At 49.2% G+C, this 15,933-nt stretch overlaps 1 long non-coding RNA gene across 1 annotated transcript in view; it reads right to left on the bottom strand.

Annotated features, from left to right (window-relative positions):
• Positions 1–513: 513 nt before the first annotated feature.
• The window catches only part of LOC144332722 (uncharacterized), a 45,849-nt gene continuing 30,429 nt past the window's right edge, over positions 514–15,933 (bottom strand). Inside the window, exon 2 of the long non-coding RNA XR_013400751.1 lies at positions 514–911. This is a non-coding gene — a long non-coding RNA (uncharacterized LOC144332722). The remainder of the gene's footprint in view (positions 912–15,933) is intronic.

Genomic DNA, 15,933 nt, shown 5'->3' on the forward strand with positions numbered 1-15,933 from the left:
CAGAGAACGTTCAGGAAACAGACCAGGTGGCAGGAGGGGGTCTTGTCCTCAAGGAACCTCATGAGTCTTGCTAGGGGGACAAACAGCGAGAGAATGAAACCGGCAGCCACGGAATCTGGACAGCGATGCCCAGGCCCCGCCATGCATAACCCCTGGCTGGCACCTCCCTGAGACCCGTCTGGCACAGGCAGCGGCAGGGTCCGGCCCTTGGAGCGCAGGGATGGCAGAGCAGGGCCATCAAAGCGGGTGGCATGCCGACAGCGGCTTCTCCGCAAGAGCTCCTGGCTCTCAGGGAGCTGAGGGCTCCTCAATGGGAAATTCTGGCTGAGCTCCAGGGGAAAGCGGGTGGGAGGCCTGTCTCCTCTGCCCCCATCTCCTCTGCCCCAACCCTGGAAGAGGGTCAGATATCAATGCTAACTCTTGTGCTGACTCAATTAAATCAAACAATTCAGAAAACAAACTTGCTTTAAGTATTAATTTCCTAAAAAGAACTAACATGAATTCAAATAATTCACATAATTAAAATGATTTTAATTGTTAATTTAATTAAAACATCTCCGTTTTCACAGCATCATGTACCCTGGTACTTTCTCCTTATTGCATTTCCCATCTTCCAGGGCAGGTTTCCTTCCACCCAGGGCAGCAGCGACTCTGGTGTCTCGGGTATTCCCAGGCTTCCGTCAGCCCCTGGGGGGCTTACAGTTCTGCAGCGGTCTCCATCCTCATTAATCTGCATAAGAACATCCGTCCGCAGGGATGTCCTGTGGCCCCGTGGCCACATCTGACGTGCAGCTAAACGCTGGGCGTGTCGCCTGGTGACAGCAGATGACACAACTGTGGGCAAGGTAGCACCTCTGGGCGCCGACACTCTCGATGAGTTTTTTACAAGACCATTCTTTAATGGGTGAACCCTGACAGGAAACACTAAAGATTGTTTTTAACTATTTTTATATCGAGACAAATCTTTGTCAAACGTTCACTCAATGCTAAATGTCACTTCTCCAGCCAACCCCTTTAAGAATACCTAAAACTTAAGACTGGAATGACGCTTTCAAACACATACTCTACTCATGCATTCCCGGGAGCAGAGAGCAGCTTAATGTTTTCACGCTACACAGGCATGAAGTTTGGCGAAGGCATTTTAATATTTTTACCTGAATATTTTAATAAAATCAAAAGATCATTTTCACTCTAATACTCTACTTAGAATCTAATTTTCCATTAAATAAACAGTCAATGTTCAGTAACCCACATGCTGATAAACTTTTGAAAACTTTAGAAAGTATTAAGTATAATCAAAGATTACTTTTAATTTTCGAGCTGGTAAGAGCCTGTGTCAGGGAACAGAGTTGAGATTGAAGAGATAAAAGCACGATGATTTTCTTAAAGAAAAGCGAAATTCGTAAAAGAGACCAGGTGATTATATAAAGAAACACAGAATCCGTTTTCAGAAATGGCAAACATTGACCACAGAACACCAGTGTTGCCCGTGATGAGAGAAACAGTTAAAAGGAAGAATTCACGGTGGCCCAGCATAGATCAGGTGTGGGAGGACAGAGACGTGATGAAATGATCCTCCTTCTAACTTCCCAGAAAGGCACAAATGGCCAGCACTGTAACTGAAGACCACGCAGGCACCAGTGTGAACTCAGACTCCATGGCCAGCACCGTAACTGGAGACCACATGGGCAATGGTGTGAACTCAGACCCCACGGCCCGCACCGTAACTGGAGACCACACGGGCACCAGTGTGAACTTAGACCCGACGGCACGTGCCTGGGCTACTCCAGCCACCACCAGAACCTGTTCTGCAGCTGAACTGGAAGCTGATTCTGGAAGGAACTGAGGAGCATGAGGACGAGATCCTTCTACCTCAACAGGGATCAATTTTTTAATGATTTCTTTCTTTTAGAAAACTGTTAATAAAATACTTTGTTCTAAAATGACCAGGATTTCAGCAGCCTCTACATTCCTTCATGTCAATCAAAGCTTAGGCACGTGGGTTACTTCACTGTTCGCGACACCCTTTTGAAATAAAACCCGGGGCCGCCTGTGTACCCAAGAGCCTGGGCACTGAACATTCAGACAAAACGTCCAGGGCGAGAATGTTCACGTCCCAGCGGTGCGGTAGAGTGGATGGGGGGAGTTCGAGCCACAGGTGGCCACGCCTCCCCTGCCTCCGGCCAGTGCCCACTGCTCACGCACTCCTTCCTCGGCCCATCCTGAGCCACGGGGCCCTCGCGTAACCAAGGCCACTGCGGTACCTCCAGGAACAAACTGGTTACAGGTGGACTGCTCTCTACGCAACGTACAAAGATTGTTTTTAAAACTGCTCGTCTCTGGAACTTATCCCAGTAACAGGCTAGATTAAGAAAACTGACTAAAAACAGTAGGAAGAAAAACTCACTCTACCCGTTGAGGCAAGAGAAATGCACACAGCCTCTGAAATAACTGCAGAGGAGTTTTCCTGGGTTAGGTACGCGGTGGGGTGACCCTACCCCATAGCGGGGCGATGGCACATGGTGGGAACCAAGGAACATCTCCGAGTAAATGTAGGAAAATGCACTCAACTCCCAAACAGAGAGAGAAACTGCCTTTTTCCTTAAAAGCTTCTCTCTTTTATTCTCAGAAAGACTCTCTTTGGTGTCTTGACTGCTGAAGGGACAAGCCTGTCATCCCCAGAAAGCAGCCCTGGACAGTCTCCAGATCCTATGGCCCTCAGGCCCACCTTGCCTACTGATGATCCCACATTACGAAACCTAATAATCAGAAAAAGCCTCCCAGTCCGCAGCTCACAAGTGACATTTTATTCAGGGAAATGCTAATAAAAACCTGGGGCTCTGTGTAAACGCTGTCCCCTAGGTACTGAGGCTCCACACAGATGGCACACAGGGAGACAGGCCTCACCCCTTCCTGGTGTCCCATGTCTCTCCTCACATTTTATTAGCTGAGTTTTGTGACGGTTTGTTACTTTTAACCTGACTGTCCAAGGCAGCTGCACTAAACTAATTGTCCAGGGCAGATCCACTCATAATGACCATCAGCTCAGAGTTGGAAGTAGCACTGGAGAATGAGGTGGTGTCAGGGCACTATGCTTCCCTGCCCTCTTTTCCAGGGATGCCAAGTAAGTTTCTGCCATGGCTGATGATGTCAGCACTACACTAACATTACTTCAACGGCAGGCCACCAATTAATACTTAATGAACAATGCCCTTAAGAGCAAAACCCCATCTCTGCCAAAAATACAAAAAATTAGCTGGACGTGGTGGTGAGCGCCTATAATCTCAGCTACTGGGGGACTGAGGCAGGAGAATTGTTTGAACCCAGGAGGCAGAGTTTGCAGTGAGCCGAGATTGCACCATTGCACTCCAGCCTGGGCAACAAGAGTGAGACTCCATCTCAAAAAAAAAAAAAAAAAGAGAAAAGAAAGAAAGAAAGAAAGAAACGATTCTCATGACCCTGTCAACATCTTCAGTTTTTCCCAAGGATAGTGTAAAATTATCACACAAAACGTAAACCCAATTAGATCAACGTTCTCTCCTCACCAATCCATACCTAAATCCATATTTCAAAATGGTCCTCAATTTTTCACAATTTAAGAAGACTGAGAGGAATAACCATGAACAAGCAAGGTTTACACAGACGTCAGTCTTCCCAACTCTCGCTCAGGAGCTCACCCCAAACTCCTCCTGTGGAATCAGCCCGGATAACAGTTCCTGGTGGCCGCACAAGAACAGAGGGTCCCACGAACCCATGACAGACCCCACCATTCAGCCCCAGGCAGAGGAGGGAGGTGGACGGTCACGAAAGACAGAAAAGCAGGGAACTGTGATTCTTCTGAGTTAATGCAGGTGATTGGGCCAAAAAACAAGGCACATCCACCTGTGAATGGGGTGAGCTCCCAGCTGGCTGTGCAGAGGCTGTAGATATGAAGGAACTCACTTCCCTGCACACTGAAGTGCATGAGCATCTCCACATCGACCGCACCTGGGCTCTGCTCGCCCCTCACAAACTAAGATGACAGTGGCTGCTTCTGGACAGAATGTCAAGGACAGATGGACAGACATCCTGGACAGACACTGTACAGAGACCAGGGGCTGGGAAGGGGGAAGCGGCACAGCCTTGGGGCCAGCAGGGGCGAGGCCAGGAAGCCTCGGTGAAGGCCTGCATCTCCTCATCCAACAGAAGCAGGAGGGGCCACCCAGTGAGGGCTGCAGCTGCGGTGAAGTGGCCAGTGGGACATAGCAGGAGGCCGTGGCCAGCCTTACCCCCAGCCCAGGAGGAGGGGCCCAGCTGCGGGCACTGCCCCGGGAGCCAGAATCCTGAGCCCCCAGGGAAGGTGGGAAATTGCCCCTGGGCACTGGGTGCTCAGGCTGGAGGTGGTGAGACCTCGAGGCCCTGCAGTCGGGGAGGTGAGGGCAGAGATGGCCAAACTGCAGCTCAGTGAAGGGCTTTGTCAGGAAAGGCCCTCAGAGGCTGCCTCACCAGCCAGGGGGAGGTTACTTCCAGCCCAGAGGCTCAACAGGGCCCTCGGTGGTGATGCTTAAGCTTGTCCTCTGACAGAGGACCATCGAGACAGAGTCACTCAAACCTCTGCCAAGCTCTGCACCCAAATGAAGCTGTTACCACAGACGCTGAGGCAGGTAGTGCTCATCTCAACTCTGTACAAGTGGTTTATTTAGCCAGTTCTCCAAATTCTTAATGACAAACCACACTAAACGTGTGTTTTCAGTATCACCTATGCTCATAGCTATGTATAAAATAACTACCACAAGGAAAACTAGGTGGTGAACCCAGGAGGAGGAAATCCCCACGACGAGTCGAGAGAACACCAACGGACCGTTGGCTCTTCCCGGCTGAACCCAAGAGCACTTGGCTGGGCTCACTTCCGTTCTAATTTCCAGATTTATTTTTACTTTCCCACATTTTCATTATGAAAATGTTCAAACATATTTAAAAAGTGGAAGAACAGTACAACGAGTGGTCAAGTTTTCTCCACGTGGAGCTCCAACAACTGCTAACATTTCGTTAGATTTGCTTTCTCACTCTCTCTGTAGATCAGACAGAGAGACAGATTTGTTTCTTCTCTGGAGCCACTTGAAGGTGAGAGGCTCCTGCTGCCTCACCGAGTCCTCAGGCACACGTTCCCTAGGAATAAAGGCCCCTCTGCAGCCGCAGTACCATCATCAGCAGACAAGAATGATTTCAGAGCATCGTTGTCCAGGTTATGTTCAGGTAGCACAATCGTTCCGAAAACGTCTTTTCTATCCGGGCCACACACTGTGCTGAGTGACTCTCCTTCCCCGTCTTAGTCAGGGACAGCCTCGCACCCCTTTTATCTGTGATCTTCACTTTTCGAGAAGATCATTGCATTGTCCTGCAGAATATCCCCTACCCCAGAGGCATCTGTTTCTAGGGCCATCATGAAATTCCCTACTATGCACCTCCATTCCCTGTAAACAGGAAGTTTCAGTCTCGAGGCACGATCACCTTCTGTCAAATGCTTCTCGGCAGCTTCCGGGTGAGGCTGCTGCTTCACGAGGGGCGCGAGCTCCTACTCCTGGTCACTGACGGCACGGCCGCGACCAGCACCACACCCCGAATCAGAAACGTCTGGAGGGGCCGCGGGCAGCCGAGACACCTGGAGGTGTGAACGGCACAGGCGTGGGGCAAGAACAAGGTCAAATCATAACGGAACGTCTGATTCCAGACACTTCCACCTGGGTAAGATGGTGACATCTCCCTAGCAAGTATCTGAAGCCAGAAAGCATGACAGAAAATTCACGACCTGCCTTCGTTCACCCAGGCTGCTCTAACAACACACCACAGGCTGGGCAGGGGCTGGCAAATGACACAAGTTCATTTCTCACAGCTCTCAGTCTCAGTCTCAGGCTGGGAAGTCCATAGTCAAGGCCTGACAGGTTTGCCTGGTGAGGGCTTCCTGGTTCATAGACGGCGCTTCTCACTGGGTCCGCACACCATGGAAGGAGCGAGGGAGCTCTCTGTAGTCCCTTTTCTGAGGGCACAAATCCCATTTATGAGACCCTCACGACCTCCTCACCGCCCAAAGCTCCCCCTCCTAGCACTATCTCCTCGCGGGTGAGGATTCCAACTTGTGAATCTTGGGGAGACACAAACATTACAAAAGCCCATCATTTAATTTTTTTTAAAGGCATTTTTGCTTCTGCAAAGTCTCAAGATAAAATCAAAAGAAAGAGGTCTGAGTCAATCCACACAGTTCTCCCAAAAAGGGAAGTGATCAATTGCCACCACTTTTTATCCGAGACCTGCTGGGTGCCCCGGTCTGCATGACTGATTCTAAAACGCCATCCTCTCCTCTGCCACTCAGAGGTCAGAGTCAGTCCAGAGCTTAACACCAAGGCAGAGCTGACTGAATGACACCAGCTAATCCAGTAAGACAAGCCAAGACTCCTGCCCAAGGCCTAATCCTTCCCCCAGGGAAACATGGAAGGGCCAGACACCTGGCAGCCCTTCCTTCCTGCTCTAAAGCCCCAGAGACACAGCGCCGGCCAGGTGTGTGCCTGGGGCAATGCACAGTAACGTCAGCTGGGCACCGAGTCTGAGAACATGTTATCAAGTAAAAATGAAAACAAGACTGCTGAGAAAAGTTCATGCTTAATCACCTCTGGGCTAAATTCTAAATACAATGTTATTTCAGAGCTAGGTGGAAGTAATTCCTTAAAAATATATATGAACAGTGACTAGCAACCAGGGTGATAAGTACTCAATATGTGTTTGATGAATAGATGAATTTTTAAAATTTATGAAAAGAGCACGCTCTATTTAGGAGAATTCTATTTAATTGGATGTCCTAACTAGACAGTGGTTCCTTCGTGCTGACAGCAGAGTTTGTTTCAGTTAACTCAAAAAATGGTAAGTCACTCTAACAGAAAACCAAAAGGCTTTACAGAGAGTCAAATTATGGTGCCAATTCAACCGTGCATGGCAATTTCACCTTAATATTTAAATTCTCGAAGCACCATACTCAGAAAACAAGACATAACATACATAAATGCATCGACTAAAGCACCATCATCTAGAATTTGACAAAGTTTGACTGTGAGTTTCAAGAAAAGGGCTGATGAGGCCAAGAAGTTCCTTCCCCTCTCCCCTTACCTCCCATTTTGGTGACCAACTCAACGCAGAGAAATTCCTGTTTCAGGTTTGCACACATTGGAACAATCCTGGTATCTATTCCCCCAAGACACCAACAGGCTGAAGTCTGCAGGGTGCACATATTGAAAAATCACAGGAGCACTAGAGTGGCGGAAAGAGGTGCCCGTGAAGACGTCATCCTTTCTAAGACAGGGTCTGATTCCGCCTCCGGGCCCTTTTGCAAAAAGCCATTGGTACAAATTCATAGCCACCAGGAGGAAACACGCAAAAGACCCCACTGCCCTCCTGGCTTCCCAGAAGGCCTCAGAAGGATGAGACATGGAGCCTGCGTGCAATCCTGGACCCTCCTCCCTGCATTCAGTTTGACATGTGTCACTTGTTTGACTGACGGAGGTCCCACAATGGGCACAAGGAGACCCGTCAGGTCAAGAGGGTGCTGCCCGGCTCATGGTCCACACATGCGGACCTGTCAGGTCAGGATGCCCGGCTCATGGCCCACACGTGGGGATGCGTCAGGTCGGGAGGGTGCTGCCCGGCTCACGGTCCACACATGGGCATGCGTCAGGTCAGGAGGGTGCTGCGCAGCTCTCAGTATCAGCCACATATGCACATTCTCCACTGAAGCCACTGCATGAAACCACTGCATGAAGCCACGCTGGAAGCACTTTCTGGCAGGTTTAGGAGGCTCGTGTCCAAGGTCATTAAACACATGGCAAGCTCGCCTTGGAGGCATTTTACTTTGCTTATGACAATGAAGCATTCTCATTGCACTGAATAGAGCACGCTTTCTTGTTCAGTGCCTCGTTGAAATAGGCATTTTGTACCTGTCTTACAGATTACATCAAGGCCCTAATACATTTAGACCCTTGTCTCAGGTACACACCAAGCAGCGGCATCTCTAGAACATGTTTTGGACCACGGGAGGAAACCAAATCGCAGCATTATCCATTGATGTTGCTTAAAGTGTATTTCCAAATGTGTCTCCCGAGCCCGGCCTGTGTTCACGGCTTCCGCTGACCACACGCCATCTGCTGGGCACTCTGTGCACTTTCTCTCACACCCGCCACGTCTGTGGTCCTGTGCCTATCCCGCCACACGTCCCCACGTGGCTAAATCTCCCACACTCACCACGCCTGTGGGCCTGTGCCTATCCCTCCAGGCGTCCGCACCTACCACGTGGCTAACGCACACTTCCTACAGGCGGCAAGTGCCTGAACATCCCCACGGCTGGAGGGGCTTTGGGTAGGTTCTACAGAACCCACAGACAGGCATGGCCACCCCGCCCACGGCCACCAGAGGCTTTGCTTTGTCTCTAGAGGTGCCCTTCGATGAGGCGACATGGCAGATGACCCAGTGTTAGGTAATTAAGACTCAGGAAATCACGGCCGTCTTACCTTTAGAACTCACCTCTCTCCCCAGCACTATATCGCGAAGGGTGGGTCGCCAGAGTTGGGGAAGAGATGCCCAAGGCTCCCTCCTGCCCTGACAAGCTGGGACACTGCTCCCCTCTGTTGGTTTCTCACCGCACCTCAATAAACTGAGCTCACAGCAAGAGGCAGGCATGGGCTGAGTAGAAACACACAGCAGACCCCGGGTGGGCAGGACAGAGGACGAGGGTGCTCGCGGAGACGAGGGTGTGCCCCAGGAAGAACGTGCACGCGGGGTAGAGGGTGCGCGCGGGGAAGAGGGTGCACAGGCCCCGAGAACCTGGTGGCAGCAAGGCCGGTCAAGGCTGAACTCCAACAGAGGCAGCAGCAACGGTGTTGGGCAAGTCACAGAGAAAGCACCACCCAGAGGGGCTGCATGAACCAGCAGCGACCCCAACCCAACGTGCTCATCGGACTGGGCACACGCACACGCTGTGGACACGTGTGAATATGTTCCACTTAACGTGATGTTACATAATAATCAACAATGTTAACCCCACGACTTCATTACATGGCATCTGGCACATTGAGACTTTTTATTCTGTCTCTCTTCCTATACAAAGAAGTGGAAAATAGGTCCAAGATCATTCACAACAAATTATTGCTAATTGAAAAAAAAAAAAAAATTCCTACCCTCACCTTGGAGGATCTCAAGGCAACACCTCTTTCTTTGAGGTCATGGTTGGGACCCTCTCCGGACCCCTAGATGGGTCTGAAACTGCAAGGAATCCCCAAATGGGCAGTTTTGGGGCCAGCACAGATGCCAGCCACACATCCAGGCAGGTCTTGGCAGGTTGCTCCGTGACTTCGGCTGGGCCACTAACCTTTTCTTGCACTCAGAACCTGCCAGGAACGAGGGCACTGGCCCGCACGTCTCTGCTCCCAAGGATACATCCCCTATGTTCCGCTGCACTCTGGGTTCCATGCCTTAGATCCCAGGCACCTTAAAGTTGACGTTTCCCCACCAGCCCTCATGAAGTTGATACTCAGATAACGTCCTTCCTCTCCCACCTGGTCAGTACCCGGGGAGAAAGGAACCCGGGTCTCAGATTGATTTTCTGCCAGTCCATCGAAAAAACAACTGGCCAGCAGCACTGGTGCACAGCACTGCCAGGTTACCCGTGACGAAAACAAAGCAAAACGAGATATACTCAAGTCAGCTGCGGCAAGTGCTTCTACATCCCTGCTCCAACAAGGAAAGACAGGAGGCCAGGAGTGTGGCTCACGCCTCTTGTCCTTCCTTGTTGGGTCAGGGGTACAGAAGCATTTTGGGAGACTGAGGCAGGACAAATGCTTGAATTTGAGACCACCCTGGGCAACATAGCAAGACTCGTCTCTACAAAAAAAAAAAAAAAAAAAAAAAATAGCCAGGTATGGTATCGTGCCTGTAGTCCCAGATACTCAGGGGGCTGAGGTGAGACGATCACCTGAGTCCAGGAGGCAGAGGTTGCAGGGAGCCAAGATTGCACCACTGCACTCCAGCCTGGGCATCAGGGTGAGACCCTGTATCAAAATAAAGAAAAAACAAAAAAAAGATAAGAAATACAGGAGACCACTAATAATTCCAAATAGTGCCTGCTAATTTGAAATCTTTTCCAGATATGGTGAAGGAAATCATTTTTCTTCCTACGCCCATTCTAAGGAAACGTTTCTATTTTTCTGCTATACAATTTGGTAACCTGCCATTTCAGATCCTGGCCTCTTTAAGCAGGACTTGCTGGAGTGCCAACAAAGCAGCGCTCTGAAACCTCAGCATCCTCAGCATCACCCTGGAGGGCAGGTGAAGGATGCTGGGCCTCCATCTCCAAAAGTCACACTGGGGTGGGGCAGATCTGGGGTGAGGCAGGGTTTGCATTTCTAGTCTAGGGCCACACCACCCTAAACACGCCCATCTCATCTAACACATACCAGAGGGAGAAGCCACGTAGGGCAAGTCACAGAGCAAGCGTCCAGGCACCAGGTCACCAGTTGTCTATTTAAATGCAAACCCGTCAAACAGCTTAAGTCAAACAGGTTCACCCTCCTAACACATTGGCCAACACAGCTAGTGATAAATATCACTGCTGTTAGACCTTCTGCTCACTGATGACCAGAGCAATGGCCTGAAACATCAAAGCTGAAGGGTGTGTGCCACGGTCAGGGCTCTGAACACCCCCATCCCAGGCCATCTCACACGGGTGCCTTCACTGGCACCGGGGTCTCACAGACCAGCTCCACGCTCACACTTACTGGGACGCAACCACCCTTTCAGCCCTTCATGCATCTGTACCCTATAGCAGTGTTCAAGGGAGGCTAATTTAAGTAAGAAATGTAATACGGACATCTGTGAACTCTTCCTCCATATCCACTGAGTGGCCGTCCAGAAACAGAAATATTAAAAAGAAAAAGAAGATTTAAGAGTCAAACACAGGGCCGGGTGCAGTGGCCCATGCCTGTAATCTCAGCACTTTGGGAGGCCAAGGCGGGTGGATCACATGGGGCCAACAGTTTAAGACCAGCCGACCAACATGGCAAAATCCTGTCTCTACTAAAAATACAAAAATCAGCCAGGCATGGTGGCACATGCCTGTAATCCCAGCTACTAGGGGGGCTGAGGCAAGAGAATTGCTCGAACTGAAAGGCAGAGGTTGCAGTGAGTGGAGGTTGCAGTGAGCCTAGATCATGACACTGCACTTCAATCTGGATGACAGAGCAAGACTCCGTCTCAAAAAAACAAAAACAGGCCAGGCACGGTGGCTCACGCCTGCAATCCCAGCACTTCAGGAGGCCAAGGCGGGTGGATCACAATGTCAGGAGATCGAGACCATCCTGGTTAACACTGTGAAACCTCGTCTCTACTAAAAATACAAAAAATTTAGCAGGGCGTGGTGTGGGCACCTGTAGTCCCAGCTACTCGGGAGGCTGAGGCAGGAGAATGGTGTGAACACGGGAGGTGGAGCTTTCAGTGAGCCTGGATCGCGCCACTGCACTCCAGCCTGAGTGACAGAGAGAGACTCCATCTCAAAAAAAATAACAACAACAACAACAACAAAAACAAAAACACAGAAACTCGTGGAACAAGCCCTTGCCCCACTCCATGTCAGCTGTGCTGTGCCACCCAGGAGCATGCAAAGCTCAAAGAGTCATCCACCTGCCTTGCGTAAATGATGTCAATACTCGAATCACAGAGACTCAGATTCCCTAGCCCTCGCCATGTGCATGTCACTCACAAGCAGGCATGAGGACCCCCGAAATTCACAGGGAATCCCTCTGGCCATCTGATGACCATCCATTCATAAATAAAAAGCATTAATTCCAGCTGGGTTGCAGAGGTGTACACATCAATACTTGTTATTGTTCACAAATGTTCCACTTGAGGATGGAGTGACGTTACAGAATTGGGAAGAACTTCACAGACATACGAGGGGTGCATTTAAGGAAAAAGTGTAAGGAAAAGGTGAGAAAATGGAGTACGCTAACCTCTGTCTTTTCATCGCCTTCTAAATCTTATGATTCCAGTTCTGTTCATTCTGCAGTGAAAAATAACAAGTGATTCACATTCAGACACAAGGTGGCTTAGGAAACTGTGGCTGTTTTACAAAGATGAAACAATTTAGAAGATCAGGATTCCATGAACGTACTTACTTAAAGAGAGAAGAGACTGGGAGTTACACATCAACTTACCAAGGCTGTCCCGAAGTCCAGGAGTCCCTTAGGAGAACAGAGAATGTGCAGCCTCCACAGACCAATGCAGGTGGCTGGGCCCAAGAGTGGGGACGGGGAGGCTGCAGGAGGCTTGCAGAGGGAGCTGTACCGCCAGCCACTCGCAGAAATTCCTAATTAAACCCTGACGGCAACTCTGTTTAATGAATTGTCTCCTGGTCACTAAGAAGAGTGAAGCTGTTGAAAGCCTGCAGCCAACCCTCTGGATAACAGTTGAGATGTATTTTAGAGAAGGAAATGATCCTGTCACAATCCCAGTCCTGCCCACAGCTGCAAGCACGTCCTGGGAGTGCGGCTTCTTGCTCTGTCAGCACCAGAGCCCACCGTAGAGCCACACGGGTTCTGCCCGACGTTCCCACTTCAGGGAGTCTGGGCAGGTGCAGCTGAAACACCCAGGGGGCAACCCCCACCCTCACTTCTCAAAAGTACATGCAGAGGCAGACAGAATGAAACACGGCCCCCAAACCTCAGATGTACGGTTCAGCAACACGGCCCACCATAGGGCCACATGGGCTTTGCCCGACGCCCCCAATTCACAGAGTCTGGGCAGGTCCAGCTGAAACAGCACCTGGGGGGCAACCTCCAACCCCACTTCTCAAAAGTACATGCAGAGGCAGACAGAATAAAACATGACCCTCGAGCCCCAGACATAAAGTTTGGCACGGGCATCTGTGAAACAAGAACAAAAGTCGCATGGGAAACTGAGCACAAAAATGAAAAAAATAACAGAATTACAGTGAAGATGGATGAGATGGGGAGGATTGCGAGGAAGTTGAGAAAGGGACTGAGGACCTGAAGGGGGACATAAGGGCTGGACATTCCCGACAAGGTAACAAACACACCTCTGGATGAGGTTGGACATCATCTTCATTATGGAAATAAAGGGGAAAAGCCTGAAAACATCAGTTTCCTACCAAGAAGCAAAAATCAAACCGGCTTCAGATTTCTCCTCTACAACACTGGGTTCCAAAAGATGAGGATGTGGCATCCGTGGGGTCTTGAGGGAGAGCTGGCACAAACGTCCCAGAGCTGCCGTCTCCAGAAGCAGCTGAAACAGCCTCAGATCCAGCGAACTCTTGTCTTGAAAAATCTATCAGAGTACACCCCCTTATCAAAGGGACGCGTGGCTGCAGGGGTTGTGGTGTAAGGCAATTTAGAAATCTTACTCCGTGCAGACCCTAAACTTGGGAGGCTGCTGGTCACACCCTGGGAGGACCTCAGCCAGCGGGAAGCCCTGTGCCTCCTCTCTGCTCCATCTCTAATGCCAAGAAACATTTTATGCATAATATTACGTTATTTCCAATTTGTTAAATTGTATCTATTAAGTCCATAAAGAGACCAAGAAAATGTATAAAAACATTGATGACTTCACGGTGGTATTATAATTAATTTTTAAACAAAACATGTTGTCTAAATTTTCCAGACTGAAAAAATACTCTTTTTAGCAAGAAAGGTGCTTTTAAAGTCACCATAAACAATTATATATCCATCCTACGAACGTGGTCTTAAAACAAAAAGTGAAGAGCAAAAACAGCAGAAGGAAGTGCATGAATATGTTGATAACGTTTATCTCTGAATGGGGGCGCTGTTTTGCCTTCCATTTCCCTATGCTTGAAGTGTCACCTCTGTAATGTAATAATAGAGCAAACACCATAGTTGAGGAAACACTGCTGCCCACTAGGACATAAACCAAGTCTCCTCCACAATGCTGCGACCCCAACCTCTGATTTTATCTTTTAAATCAGCTAGGTTTTCTCCCCTAAAAAGAAGCATATTGTATCATTACTCTTTAAAGTTAGGTGACTTAACAGGCATACAGACTTAAACACCTTCTGGAAAGGTGATGTGTCAAGTTTAACTAAGATTTCTTTTGTTCTGAAAAGAGCAGGGGCACGTTCCCAGGTGAGGGGACTCCAGGAAACACTGGCTGTGTCCGATGGGCCCTCACCTGGAGAAACAAGCGCTCGACGCCTCCACCCTCCACCCGGACTCAGCAGGAAAGGGATGCAGAGCTGAAGACAGACTCATCTATAAAAACCCCAACGGCTGTTTCCAGGAGCTACTCACTGTCCCGTGCCGCTGCACCCTGCTCCCCTGTGCAGGTACCGGAGCTGCTGTCCAGGCTTCCCCAGGCTCTCCACGCCTCCTTCCACCCCACGTCAACCTGCACCACCCACCTACCCACCGTCTCTTACTGACCACCGGCCTCAATTCCCGCATAGCCTGGAAACTGCAAAGCTGCCTGGCAGCAAGAGGGGACGGGCAGCGAACGCACCAGCCAGGTGGCACCTGCTCCCACCAGACTGCAAGGTCACAGCCCCTGCCTCATGGAGCCGTTGTTATGCACAACTACACTGGGAAATCAATGCAGCTTTAGCTTTCCTTTGGTGCTAAATTAACTTTATAACACTTGGTTATAACATACATTAATTTTTACAGCAATTACTAAAATAACAACTCATAATGCATTCATTTACCATATTCAGAAAAGCAACTGAAAAACCAAACACACAGCAGAATTTTATAGGACTGTAGTAGTTTTTGTTAGGTTGTGAAATTATTTTAAGCTCAAAATTAAAGTAATTAAATCTGTGACTCTCAACTGGGGGAGGTGGGCACACACAGAGAGGGGAAGTTAAAATCCTTTTTTTCTTCCAAACCTCACACAGACCCACTCGGCTGGTCATTCCCATTGCTGGAATTATGTCCTGTTCCTTAGGTTAAAAACAACTGCCTTCATGCCTATTAAAAATAATGTTTCTTCCTTTCCTGAGTGATTGTGAAATGAGCCATGGTGGCAAGGTAGGCACGAACCGAGGGAAACTGAGTCCATGCCCACATTTGATGGTGGGCAAGAACAGAAGGAAATTGGGTCCAGACCCACATTTGATGGTGGGTGAGAACAGAAGGTAACTAGGTCCACATCTATATTTGATGGTGGGCAAGAACAGAGGGAAACTGAATCCGTGTCCACATTTGATGGTGGGCAAGAACAGAGGGAAAGTGTGTCCAAGTCCACATTTGATGGTTAGCAAGAACAGGGGGAAGCTGGGTCCACGTCCACATTTGATGGTGGGAAAGAACGGGGGAAACTGGGTCCACGTCCACGTTTGATGATGGGCGAGAACACGGGGAAACTGGGTCAAAGTCCACATTTGATGATGGGCGAGACCAGGGGGAAACTGAGTCCACATCCACATTTGATGGTGGGAGAGAACAGGGGAAAACTCGGTCCACGTCCACATTTGATGGTGGCTTTTAATGCACTGCAGCCTGTGTCCCCTTGACCTTCACGAATTTTCAGGTAGTAAGAAAGCAATTTTTCTTACTGGAAAGGAGAAAACTAAGTGGCTGCAAAGTAATATAATTTCCTTAAAGCAAAACAACAGAGAACCAACTTTGACTTTTTCCACATTACCCAGTAATTCTAAGACTAAGGGTTTTGTCATGTTACAGCAAATGCCGTTCATTAGGGGGAAATTGGAAGTCAGAACAGTGTGTGCTATTCAAATTCTCAATGAATAATTAACTCAAATGGGTTCAGAGTGCTACAAAATGAAATTAATTTGTTTTTAGTTTAACCCCAAATCCCCAATCCCTTGCCAAATGATCCGCTATGTATCCTACATAAAGGACAGGGTCTTTCTGGCAGAAAACCATTAAAAGC

Source organism: Macaca mulatta, chromosome 11 (genome assembly GCF_049350105.2).
Source record: "Macaca mulatta isolate MMU2019108-1 chromosome 11, T2T-MMU8v2.0, whole genome shotgun sequence".
In the NCBI taxonomy this organism is placed as follows: Eukaryota; Metazoa; Chordata; class Mammalia; order Primates; family Cercopithecidae; genus Macaca; species Macaca mulatta.